General features: G+C 37.4%; 1 long non-coding RNA gene across 1 annotated transcript; it reads left to right on the top strand.

Annotated features, from left to right (window-relative positions):
• Positions 1–231: 231 nt before the first annotated feature.
• On the top strand, positions 232–12781 carry LOC137474780 (uncharacterized). Its single transcript, XR_010999481.1, has 3 exons — positions 232–9590; positions 9956–10078; positions 11054–12781. It is a non-coding gene; the product is annotated as an uncharacterized lncRNA (long non-coding RNA).
• Positions 12782–14557: the final 1776 nt, after the last annotated feature.

Below are 14557 nucleotides of genomic sequence, written 5' to 3'. Positions count from 1 at the left end.
AAAAAGGCAATACAAGTAAGATATGATCAAGAATAATAGGAAGAATATATTTGTTTAGGATATTAATGCAGACATTTCCTGCAATTCAGCAATTTCTGAGCAACAAAATTAGTCCCATTTGCAGTGAGCTTCTGACCTACAATGCAGCTGTAAAGATACCTTTGAGATTTGTCTGTTCTCCTGGAGCTAATCTGCTGGCTTGATTCCTGAGGTTTGTTGAGGAACATGATAGGTATTGAGACAGAATTTTTCTGTCTCAAAAATAAAATAGGGACATTTTAAATGCCAAAACTTATCAACAGGTGGAAAATAATAAGTAATCACACTGTTCGGATTTCTTGAATGCCTTTAATCCAGCAATGAAAATTCAGGACAGATGTGTATGGCTGGGAAAAAAGGAGAAGCCTGATTCTTCAGCAAAGAATCTAGGTGAATCTTTTTCACATGCCATTCTTCTTGAAGAATGTTTATTATCCATTTACTTGATGTGCACAAAACATCTAAGGTACCTGGGGAAAAAAAATGGTTCTTATTTCAAACCTGATCAGAATTTAAATTACTAGAAAAAAGGTATAAAAGAGCTTGTGCTCAGGAGATCTGTGACCTGATGACTTAACTGAAGAGGGCCAGAGAGGAGAAATAGAATTAGCCATAGACCTTCTGAACATTTGGCCAAATGAACCTTCAAAGCTTTGGAGATTTCTCTCTTCCTACTTAAATATGACAAGAGACATTTCACACCAAACGTTCTTAACTCTGTCCAGCTTGGAGAAGCCCCAGGACCCTGCACTTCACCCATTCTAAGTCTAAAGACCTAAAGGACTTCAGACTGCAGGATGACAGCCTGGTTCCAGCAAAATTGTGGGCAAAGCTCTCACCGAGTTCTGTGGAGCCAGAATTTCAGACTGGGGGTATCTGTTCCCATTCCTGCGCCGTATGCTGCTGCTTACTTACGTTTACACACGTGCACGCATGCATGCACTCACACACATGGCTGCACCAACATTGTACAAACCTGTACTACAGACTGGAACATTACTGGCCAGAGAGAAAATTTGACTTTGCTTCCTTACATTTCTAAGGAAGCAAACTTCCTGAAATTCAGCAGAACCAGAATATTGGCACCCTGACACTGTTACTTTTGATTTGAAATTTCAGCCAAGCCTTCTTTCTGGGTTAGCTTTTAAAATGGGAAGATGGGAAAGCGCCAGTATTGCTGCATAAGGACAGTATGTCTGCAAAAGGGCAAGGCTTGTCACAATGAGCATGGGAGTCCTTCTGCCCTGCGACAATTTCCTGCTTCGGTCGGTGCTCTGGCTTCAGAGTTCAGACCCACTAGCATGCATACCACCTTTACAAGTTTTATTTGTACAAGTAATGTAGAAGCAGAAAATGCATAGGTTGTGTGCTTGGGGAAAGAAGAGGGTGTGCTGTTCATTGCATTCAAATTAGACTGCCTTTATGGACAGGAGCCCTACTTGTGTGATAAAAGGCAGGGCATTTATCAATGTTCCTCTTCCCTATTGCTATTCAGTCCTCTATGAAACTCAGCCTAGAAACATCTGCTGAAACTCTCTTCCTCTCACAATGTACCTGCTTTAAATAAAAAGGACTTTGGATAGAGCTAAACCATTTTCGTCTTCCATTGTTAATACTGACTTTGCTTTCCAATTTCTGAAATCTGTCTGCAGCTCACTGCTTCCTTTTCTGAACATGTAGTTCCAAGACCTCCTTTTTTAAGCAAAGAAGATTCACTTGAGGACTGTCTCCTAGGATATTTAGATGAAGATTTAAGAAGAACATCACATTTTAATCAGAACTCTGCACTTTGCATACAAATAAATTGTCACGTAGCATTGAAGGTCTTCCTATTAATAAGAAAATGTATTAATGATAAAATGGAAACAACTAGCACAAGAGGTTGGCAGACATTTAGATCTTATTAATAATTAAAGCTATCAACAAGTTGACAGTTACTCCAGAATGGTAATCAGATTTAAATAGAGTTTTGATATAATACAATACCACTAACATAATTTTCTGCAAAATAAGCTAATGAATGGTATTTTTGTTGTAAGGCAGTCCCGTATGCTACACTTTTGTCAGGTAAATGTAGAATAAACTAATTGAATGAATCCAAAAATTCATGGTTATTCAGTGGTTTTCTTGCATTTTCTGTGTTTTATTCCATTGGCTACTTGACAAAATATTCTGTTGATTAAGTACAAACATCCCCACTCACAGAAAAAATATTAAACCGGCATATATCTGTGAAAAGGGCTTTAAAAGATGATAGAGGTTTTGTTAGTCTGAGGGTAACAAAGTTGCCATTACAGCTTTTTCACCTGATTTTATATGATCTTTTCATAGATGCAGATGGATTAAAAAAGGTATGTAGCTTTGAATTGCCAGTTTTCCCTCTGCAAAATTGGCTCCATGTGCCTGCTGTGGCTTGAAACGAAACCCCTTCTGAACAGGAATTCCAAATCTTCCAAATCACATTAGGAAGGAAGAACTTGGTATCAAAAGGCCAAGCTGTCACTATTTCTTCCTGATGACTCTCATTTAACAGCCATTAAAATTCAAATAGAACTATGATTTTCAGATCACAAAATTAACATTAACAGCTGGAATGATTGATTAAAGGTCATGGCAACTGTATAACTTAATTTCTTATGTAATTGTGTTCAGTTTTCTACAGATTGTTTGGATTTGTGAATTAATTTTCGCTGTTGCTGAACACTGACAGGTGCATTTATTGGTCTCTCATTTTTGTTAATATCTTCCTGTGTGAATGATTCCCTTCTTTCGAAGAATGAGAAGCGTACCCAGAGGGGACACTAAAATTACTATCTTCAACTAATAGGTTTTGCAGCATATTAGTAGATCTCTCAGAAGTTTTTTATTGACCCAGGCAATACCAAAATGACGTTTCATGGGTATCTAACAAGTTACTCCTCCAGGAATTTTCTCATGAGTGTGTTTACAGAACAGAATAAAAATGGTACTTAAGTGCCCAAGAGGCTTTGAGCTAACAGCTCAGATCCTATCTGAGCAGACCATCTTAGATGTAGCTTGCTTTATTGGATGAAATAAGCCACAGATAGACGAATTTTCGTATTACTTTTGAGTCAAGGCATTGGCAGGATGAGAAAGGAAAGGTTTCAGACAGTATCTGTCTGTACTGTTCCTTATATGTGCAAAAATGAATCTCAGTTGTAATTTTTATTCGACTGCAAGAGTCAGTCACTTTTCAAATGCTCTTAGAACAAGATCTGCACATACTCATCACCTGGAAATGCAGCCAGAATTTCAGAAGAATTCATCCAAGAGTTTGAAATTTTTTGAGCTCCACCTGCTTATTTTAGTGCTCAATGGATAGCACGTTTGAAAAACAGAGTCCAGGGACAGGTGCTAAAAATTTCCAAAAATAATCCAAATGAATAGGACTTGAGGCCTGGAACAGTCTAAGCTAGCATAAGTTGTACCTGATCTCTTTCCCACACGCCAGCAAGGGCATGATATTGGCTCCAATGCCTTCCCAGTGAGAGCTCTGTCCTACATCTTTGGTCACTCTGTCCAGAGTGTGCCTGCCAAGACATGCAGTTATTGTGTCTACTGGGAGCCAGAAGAGATTGCCAAAATATTTCAGTGTTTGAAAATCAGGGGAGTGTGTCAGTCCGAAGTCAGGGAGAGACAAATTGGCACAGAGATAAAACATGACATATTTAATTTTTTACCTGCCTTGGTACCTCTAGGGACAGACCTCTTTCAGAACCATTGAGACTTTCTTGGCTGACAAACTCCATGGACTCTATTGGAAAAGCACGAGGCAGTGCTGATGATGGGAGCAGGCAATGTGCCTGCTCCCATCCTGAGGCAAAGAGTAACTTCTGAGTCTTCTGCTCTTTCTACTGAACTTTGTTATGGAGTGTTGGAGAAGGTTTGTGGAGAACTGGTGAGGCAAAGCATCCAGATTGCATGTGTCTGCAGGCAACTTCCAGGCTTGTACTGGGGTTAGGGTCCTACAACCTTCCTTAAGAACTCCCTCTCACACCCTGCCCTTTCAGAAGGAGAAAAAGCAGATGCAGAACATGTACATCAGGACAGGGAATGTTGTAATAGCAGTGAGCTTAAGTAATCCCCCACATGGGGGAAGATACTGGATAGCTGTTTTTTTTTTTTTTTTTTTGTAGTCTTTCTCACTCCTTGAAGTATGAAAATTTTGCTGTAAAAATCCAAACTGCTTCAGCAATGCACAAAGATCTAATTGTTGTTAAAATCAGGAAACACAGACCCTAAAATTACTGTGTTCAGGCAAATGAGAGCAATCGGGATATAGAATGGTTAGTTTTCCACAGGCAGACAAAAGGACTGAAACAGAATTAGCCTTTAAAGTTTTTTCACAGAAGGCAGGATAATGAGTCCTTTTCTGCTTAAATGAACTGTGTGTTCTCACAGCAAAAATCTCATCTCAAAGCTACATCAGTGCTTTCATAGTCATTATTCTCTGCTACCCACCTTCTGAGATGGCTCATACCTTAGGGAGAACAGAGGATCTTGACACTTATGAGAAGAGGATTTTACCTTGTGGGTTTACAACTAGGACTTGTAAAAACCTGAACTTCTGCCCTTGAAAGTCTTTGTTTGTCAGTCAAATACAGATTGCATGAGGAGCTTGACAAAAGCAGCCCCACAGCCATTGTCCACATAGTATTATCCCAGTACAGAAGGGCTATCTCTAGTGAGGAGAGGATAATTATTTTCAGGCACACTAATTCTTGATTTCTATAGTAAAATTGCCAGAGGGAGGCATCAATATGTGTTGTAATGGACTTGACTGCTCCCACATCCCATCTTTTACGTATGCTATTCAACAGCTGTGGATGGAATCCTTTTGGGTTATACAACCTTATCATGGATAAACCAGCATCTCTTCATGTGAAATTGAAATACATCAATCACATATCTCAGGATTTCATTAACATAGACAGAATTTAACCCTGTTTAAAAATTAAATGTTACTGTTGTACATGCTTTTTATTATATAGCTGTCAGAGAATGTTAGAAAAGTACCACAGTGACTTTAGCTCACGTCAGTGTAGCTTTATAGACTTATGTTACACTACACCTAATTACATGTATTAGAACTATGTTTTTAAGTCAACTTTTGAAATTAATTTTTAAAATATCTATTATTAATATATAGGGAGAATTGATCTGTATAAAAATAGCTTAGAATTTTTACAATACTGCAGTTTGTGGACAAAAGGACTTGTACTTTTGTCTGCATGAAAAAACTACTTGGCAGAACTACACTTGTGAAAAACCTTATTGGCCCAAGAATATTTTGTGTTTAGTACCTAAAACCTTTGTGAGGGCACCTAAAAACATGCCTGAAAAGAGATGGTTCAGGAGCACAGCAAAATTTATAGAAAACTGTCATCTCAGGAAATAAGGTCAGTTCTGAATAACACAGCATTTTCTCTAAGTGCAGAGAATGCTTTTCCCAAGATCAGTTCTACTGTAAACTACAGTTATAAAATACAATTCTAAGAATCATACCAATTCAATTAAAATGTCCTTTTGGCTTAAACTGTCTGAGTAAATTATTTCTAATTTGCAAAAATAGTAAGGCTAAAATTATGCAAAAAGGTGCAATTATGTATATTTACATATTTGAACAACCAGAAGGATTAATTAGCTCTTAGTAAAAGCACTTTGTAAAACATGGGTGATCCAGACTCAGAAAAGGAAATTTTTAACATCTCAATATGAAATCAAATAACTTTTTGATACCCGTGTTGACAATAACCCTTTTTCTCCACCCACAATTTCGCTAAATTGCACTAGCACTGAGCCCTTGGCAAAAAGGGCCCTTCCTCATGTAAGTGATAAGTAGTCATATTATTATTCATTGAGATTCTTCCCTGAATGGTTTTATTTTTGCAAGTGCCGGCTTGCTTTGTTTGCAAAGTTTGTTTGTTGTTTACATTTGCAAGTGCCGGCTTGCTTTTTCTCATTGTTTTGCCAGTATATTCAGTACCTGTAGGTTTTGGGGGGGGGGAGGGAGGACGTTTTTATATGACAGACATTTGGGTGGTTTTAGATGCTTTATTGCTTTTCTTCAGTACTCTTATATATTTCATATATACTCCTGCAATATCTCTCTAATTGAATTTGTAAGTCAGAGGTTTAAGTGCACTTTATACATATCCTCCTCTTCCTGCTACTTATTTTCAATTAAGGTAAAAACCCTATATTTTTGTTTTGTTAATAATGGTTCATATTTCCATAATTGTTCATATTTTCATTTAAGGTTTTGCTACTCTTCTGAAACACTAACTGAAGCCTTGCAACCATTTCAGAAAGAAATGAAGGCTGTAAAATAGAAATACCTAGTCCAAATTTGCAGGCAAAGTGAGGATCAGAGTTGAGGTTAGATGTTTCAGTTTCAATCCCACCCCCCTGAAGTCTGCAGATGATCTGCCATTGATTTCCTTTGACTTTTGACCAAGCTCTGTACCATCTGTCTCTTCTCACTCTGATTTCATATGATGCATTACTGTAATCTTACTAGGGGTTATGAACTTCACTCTTTTCTAACATTGCAGTAAGTGCATGCCTCTGTTATGAGGGTCTTCATCTACCTCGTAAAATAAATAAATAAATAAATAAATAGAATTTGAACTGATCCTTGAAGGGATGGAAGTACCCCTGGCTTAAACACAAGGTTTTGCAACCACATCAGGTATGGTAGGACTGTGCATTTTGCTAGCCACTGCTAGTGAAGGCTGCTGAAGCTTTCTTTCACTTTGCTGGTAATTCTGTGGCTGATTCTGCCTCTGAGTGACAAACTGCTCTTGCAAGTGGAAAAGGTATATTAATTTTTTACCCTGTTATTGACTATGGATTTTTTTGAATGTATGCATTATTTCAAACATTATGTTGACAGCTTATTCAAAAAAAAAATTCCTGTCTGAATTTTATGCTTAATCCATAGAAGGGATTCAGTGTTTGGAATGTCATGTTCTAACCCTTTGGATTGAGTATATAGTTTTCTGTGCATGATTTTATGCCTTGATTACATATTATAACTTTTAGACTATTTCTACTTTAAAAGCTTACCTTTTTTTATTTAAATCCAGTGGTCCAGTGTTTTTTTTACTTATGGATTTACTCAATAGTTTATGAAAATTTACTTACGATATGAGCTTTCAATAAGCAATCTTGCCAAAGAGTTCTTTTCACAGAACTTAAATTTTGAATAATTAATCTGGCTGGAAGTTTTTAAACAGCATCTAAAGAGTTAAATACTAAGTTTGCCAATGCACATAGAAAAGTTTTAGGGATGTTTATCCAACCCTCCTATGAAGAACACAAGCCACCGATAGGTTTCCATTCTGGCTCTAAGAGAGAGTTTTTTTGTAGCAGATCCCTCTGCAGATGGAATTATGAAAGTTCATCAGAAATAGAACTGAATCTTTTGACATCACAGACGTGATCAGTGTGGTTTGATTCCTTTCTTCTTTCTAAGACAAAGCACTTGTAGAGGTTAGAGAAATTAAAAGCTTTATTCAGCTCTATCTTGGGGAATATGAAATGGTAACTTTATATCATTTTTTCATAGTGGCATAATTGGGAAAAGAGTGTATTTTTTGTAAGAGTGAGAGACAAAAGGGACAGGGAAAAAAGAGGGAAAATTTTGCAAACATTTGTTCCAAAGCTAGTAAGCCCCCTGTGTTTTATGCTTACAGTGTAACTTTGAAGTTCACCCTCTCTTAGTTGTATGCTTTCGCTATATTTTCAACACTGAAAGAATACTAAGTAATACTGTCCCACAACCACTTATTATTAACAATAGTAAAAAGCAATCCCAAATTTGATTCATATGATTTGCCAATCTGACATCTTAGCTGTCAGTAAATATTTATGCAGTCAAGCTTCACTTCCACTGATGTTCAAAACATTGATTTTCACCTTTGAATGCTGAGTTATTCAGAAAGCAAACAAAAAAAATTCCAACACATTTAAGGTTGATTGTTATAATTTTTATCGAAATGGGTGGTTACCTAAGCCACTCAACCAGAAAGCAGAAACAATGCATGCGACTTACATAATTAACACCCAGCTGGAAAGTAGTAAATGTTTGTGAAACCTTTTTCTGTGCTATTCCAGTGCTGAAAACATATTTGGGAAGAAATTCTTAACCATTTAAAACATATGAAAAGTAGACCCACTTTATTCACTGATCTTTCTCTGGATTAGCAAAATTGCTGGTAGAGATAGCCATAAAGTAGACAATCACCTTTCTCATTCGCTTCAAATTTTTAAAACAGGGTTTCTCCATGTTGCTTAATAAAGACTGAGCTCCCAAAAGACTTTGTGTCTCAACCTTGCAATTGGCAGGGACTAGGAGACACTAAAGCTGTTTGAAAAGAGGCAGCTGCCAGCATCACATAACCTGCCAAGACCAGCTGATCCCATTATTCAAACAAGAGGGTCCCCTGGCAAAGAAATCCGACAAGCTCCAGAGCGTATAGCTGGACTTCAGTCAATAGCTTTGAATGAAAACAATAAGTTGCAGAAAAGAAAAGGTGCTGTGCAGAAGTACCTTTCATCTATCCTCTCTCCAGAGTTGGTGGGTGAATGTTGCTCCAACCATTTCCTGGAAAAGGGAGTTATTGAATACAGGCATCAAAGGATTGTCCTGCAAAGCCAGCATGGACCACATGCTGATCTGAGGAGAGAGCTGTCTTTGGACTGCCTTAGCCGTGACCATAGTCACAGTGATCTGTTAACTTGATTATGAGAAATACCTTAAAACCATATCTGTCTCCTGTGAGGCTTTCATAGAACTGCCGACAAGGAGTGATGATCAAACTTCCTTAGACCCACTGAACTCCAGACAAGCTTATATATACATTTCAGTGGGGAAATCAGCCACCCACTGATCCCTTCTCAGATTTCAGTAAACAAATTAAGCAAATATAAAAGTAATGGTGGCATTAAACAATGTAATTTGAATGGAAAAGTCAGAATCATGGGAAAAGGAAAAGCAAGATATACTAGATGTCTGGACCCACTGAACAAGATTGTCTTTTTCCTGCATAGAATAATCTTATCTTTGGATTATATTTCTCTCACAATCCTGTAGCTACACAAGTATGATTACCAGAGTGGCCCTGGAGTTATCCAGCCAATTGCCAGTGTCTTCAACAGACCTCTTGACAAATCCATCATTAGCATAACTTTGTACAAAAAGTTTGAATTGCTTCAAGAAGCAAGATGCAAATTTCTTACACAGAGTAGGACTTTTCAAGAGTTTTTGCCTCTCATTGTTTTGCTTCCAACCACTGCTCAGACAGGCTAACACTAGCACTGCAGAAAAAAATTAATTCTAGCATTTTGGTGTTATCAACATGCATTTTTACTTCTCGCTGTCCTGATCAGTGAAGATGTTTTGTTTCTTTATGCAGCATGACAGGCATCTGGCACCTCACAAAAAAGAAAAATATAAGCAAAAGATCAAGACTCCTGCTGATGTAGCTTTTGGAAACCACTGAAGCACTAACCTCTGGCTCTCCCAGGTCATTAACTCAAATTCTGTTGCCACTTAAGCATCCAAAACCAGGCTGTGAATCTGTACTCTAAGTATGTCTAAGACTAGGTTCCCTAAAGAACCAATCCTCTTTTTTTTTAAGGGAAAAAAAAAAAAAAAAAAAACAACTATTCTATTAACTAGGCAGGTTATGACAAATTTCTTGGACATTTTATAGTAATTTTGCTTTCTTTCATATGAGAAATATGTTCCTCTGATTCAAAATAGAGCCTTCCTAAATATACAAATGTCTTTGGTTTTTCTTTCTTCTCTTATTTGTAAGTCATAATGTAATAGATGCTGTTCTCTGTAGCTTCAAACTGAAAGATGTTTTGCACTTTCACTATTTTTTAGATTCTGGAAATGCTGCAGCTGGTGATTTTAAACTTTCTATTTACTATCAAAGTTGCTGAGGCTGCAGAGTCAATCTCTGCAACAGATACCATCTTCAAGTCTGTCCCAGATATCAGTAAATAGGTATATAGTTTTCCAGTTTTCTAATTATTCTCTTGAGTCTGGAAATAAGTTGAGAATTAGGCTTTCTTTATAGATTTACAGCTAAAGGTTTTTTCAAGATGCTGTCAAGCAAAGCTAAGAAACAGTACAATTGCACAGGATGTTGACAAGAAGCTATTGGATTAAAATTGAAGGGATTGTTTTAAAAAATATGAACTGCTAAGTGGCATCACAGCTACAGATTACCAGTGCAAAGTGCAACCAGAAATCTTGTCTACTCTGAAAACTGAATGTGAATACAAAATCACAGCTCTAGGCAGGAGAGCAGCAGTGAGAGAGGGGCCACAACCATTTAGCATTTGACTCTCTGCCACTTTGGATACTGTTTCCAACTTTTCTTTATAAGCCTGACAGAGCTTCTCTGAAAAAAAAAAAAACCCAGATCTGTAATTTTGCAAACTCTGGTGTTGACCAAAAAAATGAAAGAGGAAATAGCAAAATAAAGAGTTTAATGGAGACTGTGGCAATAATGGGGAAAGAAATGGATGAAAATATTCTACTAGGAAATGAAGGTGCAAAAAATAGGTGTTGAAGGCTTTTGTTGCCTAGTAAAACATATAGTTGCTGCTGACAAAATAAAATTAAAAAATATTCCCTTTTTGGCCTTCAAAACATTTGGTCTTTGGCTTACAAAACCCCAAAACATCCTCTTCATTTTACAAGTTTTCAAACAAATTCTTCTCTATTTCATTTCCCATAGGGAAAAACAAGCTTCTGCCAAGGCAGGAAGTATTTGATATTTCCCACATCTAATTTGCAGTGCAACTAAGAAAATAAAAAGCCAGCTTCTTTTTGAAAATTCTCAAACTTCCATCTCTCTCTGCCTTCCAATCCTGTTGCAGAAGGACTGGTCTCATAGATTTCCTGAGAAACTTGTCCCTGACCTCAGTGGTTGCAAGGTTTCATATTCCACCTCTTTTGCTCTTCTACTTACAGGGATTTTTGTCTTCTCTGTCTGTTTTTGAGATGTTCTTATTCCTCCCACAACCATCAATAGGCAAGGAAAGGACATATTTCTGAAATGCCTTTATTGCCCACAGCCTTCCTATCTGGTCAAAGAGAGGAAAAGCCACAGGAACACTGTTCTGCCTGCATCCATCTGACACTGAGTGGAGGGTGGCACAAAGTGCCTTGTGGTGGGTGCCATCACACATGGGATGAAGGTGCAAGGCAGGCCAGGGAGCTGGCAGCCAGGAGCCTGCTGGACAATTTGAAGGACCACAGGTCTGGTGTCCTGATGACACCTTCCAACCCTTGCTCAGCCTCAAAGCAAGGGTGCTGGGCTGGCATTCACTGGTGACTCTTCCTTTCACACATCTCTGCTTTGTAGATGATAGTATCAACTTCCTCTCTGGGGTGTCACATTTTGGAGAAAGAAGCACCATTTTCCTAAAGCAGCCTGGAGAGGAAACACTATTCCCACATTAAAGAGGATAACTGTCTTCTAATCACATTCTTTCTGCAGAGCTGATGAGCCAAGAGCTGGTGAAGCAAAGGAAGACATTTGTCTAAAAGTTCAGTTGTTCTCCGATTATCACGTTTCTTGAAGCTTCTTTCAAAGCCTCAGGCATGGGGTAGCTGTCAGCTCCTGGAACAGCTGAATCTCCATCCTGGCAGTCCTTCTGTCCACTCAGTTCAACAAACACACATCATTAACAGTATCCTAGGTCTTATGTGTGCTCCCATGCAGCCTGGTTCTTCTTTGGCTTTTTCCCATTATTTAATGAATCTTGGATTTGACAACTGTTATCCCTAAACAGAAATCAGTACACACAAATCTGATGTGGAGAAAGTATTAGGATATTGTCATATTCAATAAGAAATAAATTAAATCTCTCAAGTCACTTTGATATCATTAATATTGGAAAAAAATGTTAATAGTAAGAATTTGTATGATGATTTTACTACATTTTCAAGTCAGTCTATCTCTCTAACATTAAGCTGACATGGCAACGTAAAAGTTACCACACTGAAAAATTCCAGTCTCATTTTACGTACTGTTTCACAGTGTTTCTGGTTCATTTCTGTGTTTGGTGATGATGTGCTACAGAGGGTTTCCGTCTAAGAAAATCTTCCTACTGCCTCCCAGAATATTTACACTGGGACATTAATATCTCAAAAGCCACTTTATTTTTTGTAATTCCACAGAAAATACACTTCTTATATCCAAAAACCTCTCAAAAATAAGCTTTAAATGCCCTCCTTCTTTCTGTCCTGAAGTCACCCCTAAGTTTTACTTGTGGAAATATTGTTCTTCAGGGTTTTCTGATCTTCCTTCATTTCATTTTCTTCCTGAGAGCTGACTGTGTGCTTCTGTGGGGAGAGTATTTTAGAAATGTCTTCTTTGCTGACAAAGAGAACATTACTAGTTTGTTTGACTTACCACAAATAGTGGGGAAAATGTTACATTTTTAATTCAGGAGAACTCCTGATGACTTCCAGAAGAGGTTTGCTAAAATGTTAAATTAAAAGTACCATTTCTAGAATTCTGCTTAATCTGAGCCACCACAACATATTTGACATAAAAGCTTGATGCTGAAGACTTAAACCTGTATGATTAGCTTCAAACAAATGCACAGTTAATTCAGGAACCCTTTAATACCTGAAGGAGTACACTGGGACACTCTAATCATGATTTGTGTAAATATGTAATCAAGCCTGAGTCAAGGCCTCAAAATAAAATATTCCATTTTTATGCAGAGATGCATACATTGATGTTTTTGAAAGAGGAAAAAAAAGTCATTTGAATCTTTTGTTATTTCAGTAGCACAGAGTATTCCTGTGTCCCTGACAAAGGGCTCCTATCTGATTTTGGGCAGGGCATTTACAATAAAATGTTTGTAGATGATCCCTATTTACCTGTTCCACATACACAAAATGTGCAATGTGAATTCCCTGATATAAGGGATGCAATGTATATTCCCTGATACCCAGATTTGGATGCATGGCTGCAGCTGTATATTAGAACTGAACTCACTCATTTCAATAAAATCATTAACTTAAAAATGTCAGGCTCTGGGTATTTTGAGGAGGGTACATAAATGGCTGTTGAGTGCTATTGAGACTTACCCTTTCTGTATGACTGACCTACTGCATCAGCCAAGAACCTGAGCTCTGAGGCTGTCAGTAGATACTTGTTAACAAAAAACTCCTTATAATATTAAAAACCCTTTAAATATTGCCTTTAAAACATATTTTGGTAAAATGTTAAGGATTTTAATGATCTGCTTTCATTGCTGTTTTGTAATTTTAAAGTATTTCCCTTTTTAAATAATTTACTTAAATATATCCACACTGATGAAAGTCCTGTCAAAACAAATATTCACACTCATATTACTAACACCTGAAGCAATAGTTCCTTAGAGAAATGGTGACCTTATTAATAAATTTCAGTGACGCAAATGGTATCACTATGCTACTACTAGGACTAGGTTACATCATTTTCTCTGAATGGTCTAGGTAATGTAAGTCTAATTTATTTTTTATTTTCTGCCCTACTGTCTGGCCACAGCTCAGATTTGTGTTATAACATATTTTTCTGGCATATCACTGTTTATGATCAAAAAATGTGGAAGTGCTAAGTTTGAAAAAGTTTGATCAAGTACAGATTCACCTTCTAAATTTAGCTTGTACACAGCAGCAAAGGAAAAGAAATTGTGTACTTCTCAGACAGAAGCTTGTGTACAGTGTGAGAGTGCATGTCAGTATCAGAGAAGTAAAATATAAGAGCACTTTAACTGTCTAAGAGAGACATTACAGTGTTAGGGTACACATTGTAAGACTAAACTGAGAATGCTTGAAAGTGGAAATGATCTTCAGGTGTAGTTCTAATCTTAGCTCTCTTCCACAGCAGTACCAGGCTTTCAGTCCTCCCCTCTGTGTACCTTTTTATCTGTTACACAAAAGCGCGAGGAGCATTCTCTATGATCTGTAGAAGTAAAGCAAAGGATTCAAGGGTTGTGCCAATATAGGAATGAGATTGGATTTTTCCCACATAGAGTTATTCTGAATTCTCTGAGGGCAGGTATAAAAAGCTTGTTGCTCAAAACCAGTGGCAGAGTAGAAAGTGTATCCATTCCTGGATGATTGCAGCATCAAGAAATATCTCAAGAGACAATCATTTTCCAAAAGAGCCGAGTTCCTCAGATGCAGTAAACACCATACTAAATTGACTCAGGCAAGGAGAAATGTACTGTAAAAATAATTCCCACAATTATTACTCAAACCTGCACCAAAACAAGAAACAAAGATTTGTGGATAATTTCTTTTGCACGGTGATTTTCTGTTTGCTGGCCTAGCATATGGCATACCTGTCAGATATGTGCTGGTCAGCAATAGATAACAAGAGCAGGTGTATGAAGAGAAAGGAGGCTTTTGCAACCTGGTGAGTGAAGCAAAGAAATAATATCATCAGGGATTTTAGTGTTTTGATTTTTCACA

Source organism: Anomalospiza imberbis, chromosome 5 (genome assembly GCF_031753505.1).
Source record: "Anomalospiza imberbis isolate Cuckoo-Finch-1a 21T00152 chromosome 5, ASM3175350v1, whole genome shotgun sequence".
In the NCBI taxonomy this organism is placed as follows: Eukaryota; Metazoa; Chordata; class Aves; order Passeriformes; family Viduidae; genus Anomalospiza; species Anomalospiza imberbis.
This window is presented reverse-complemented; position numbering and strand designations above follow the sequence as displayed.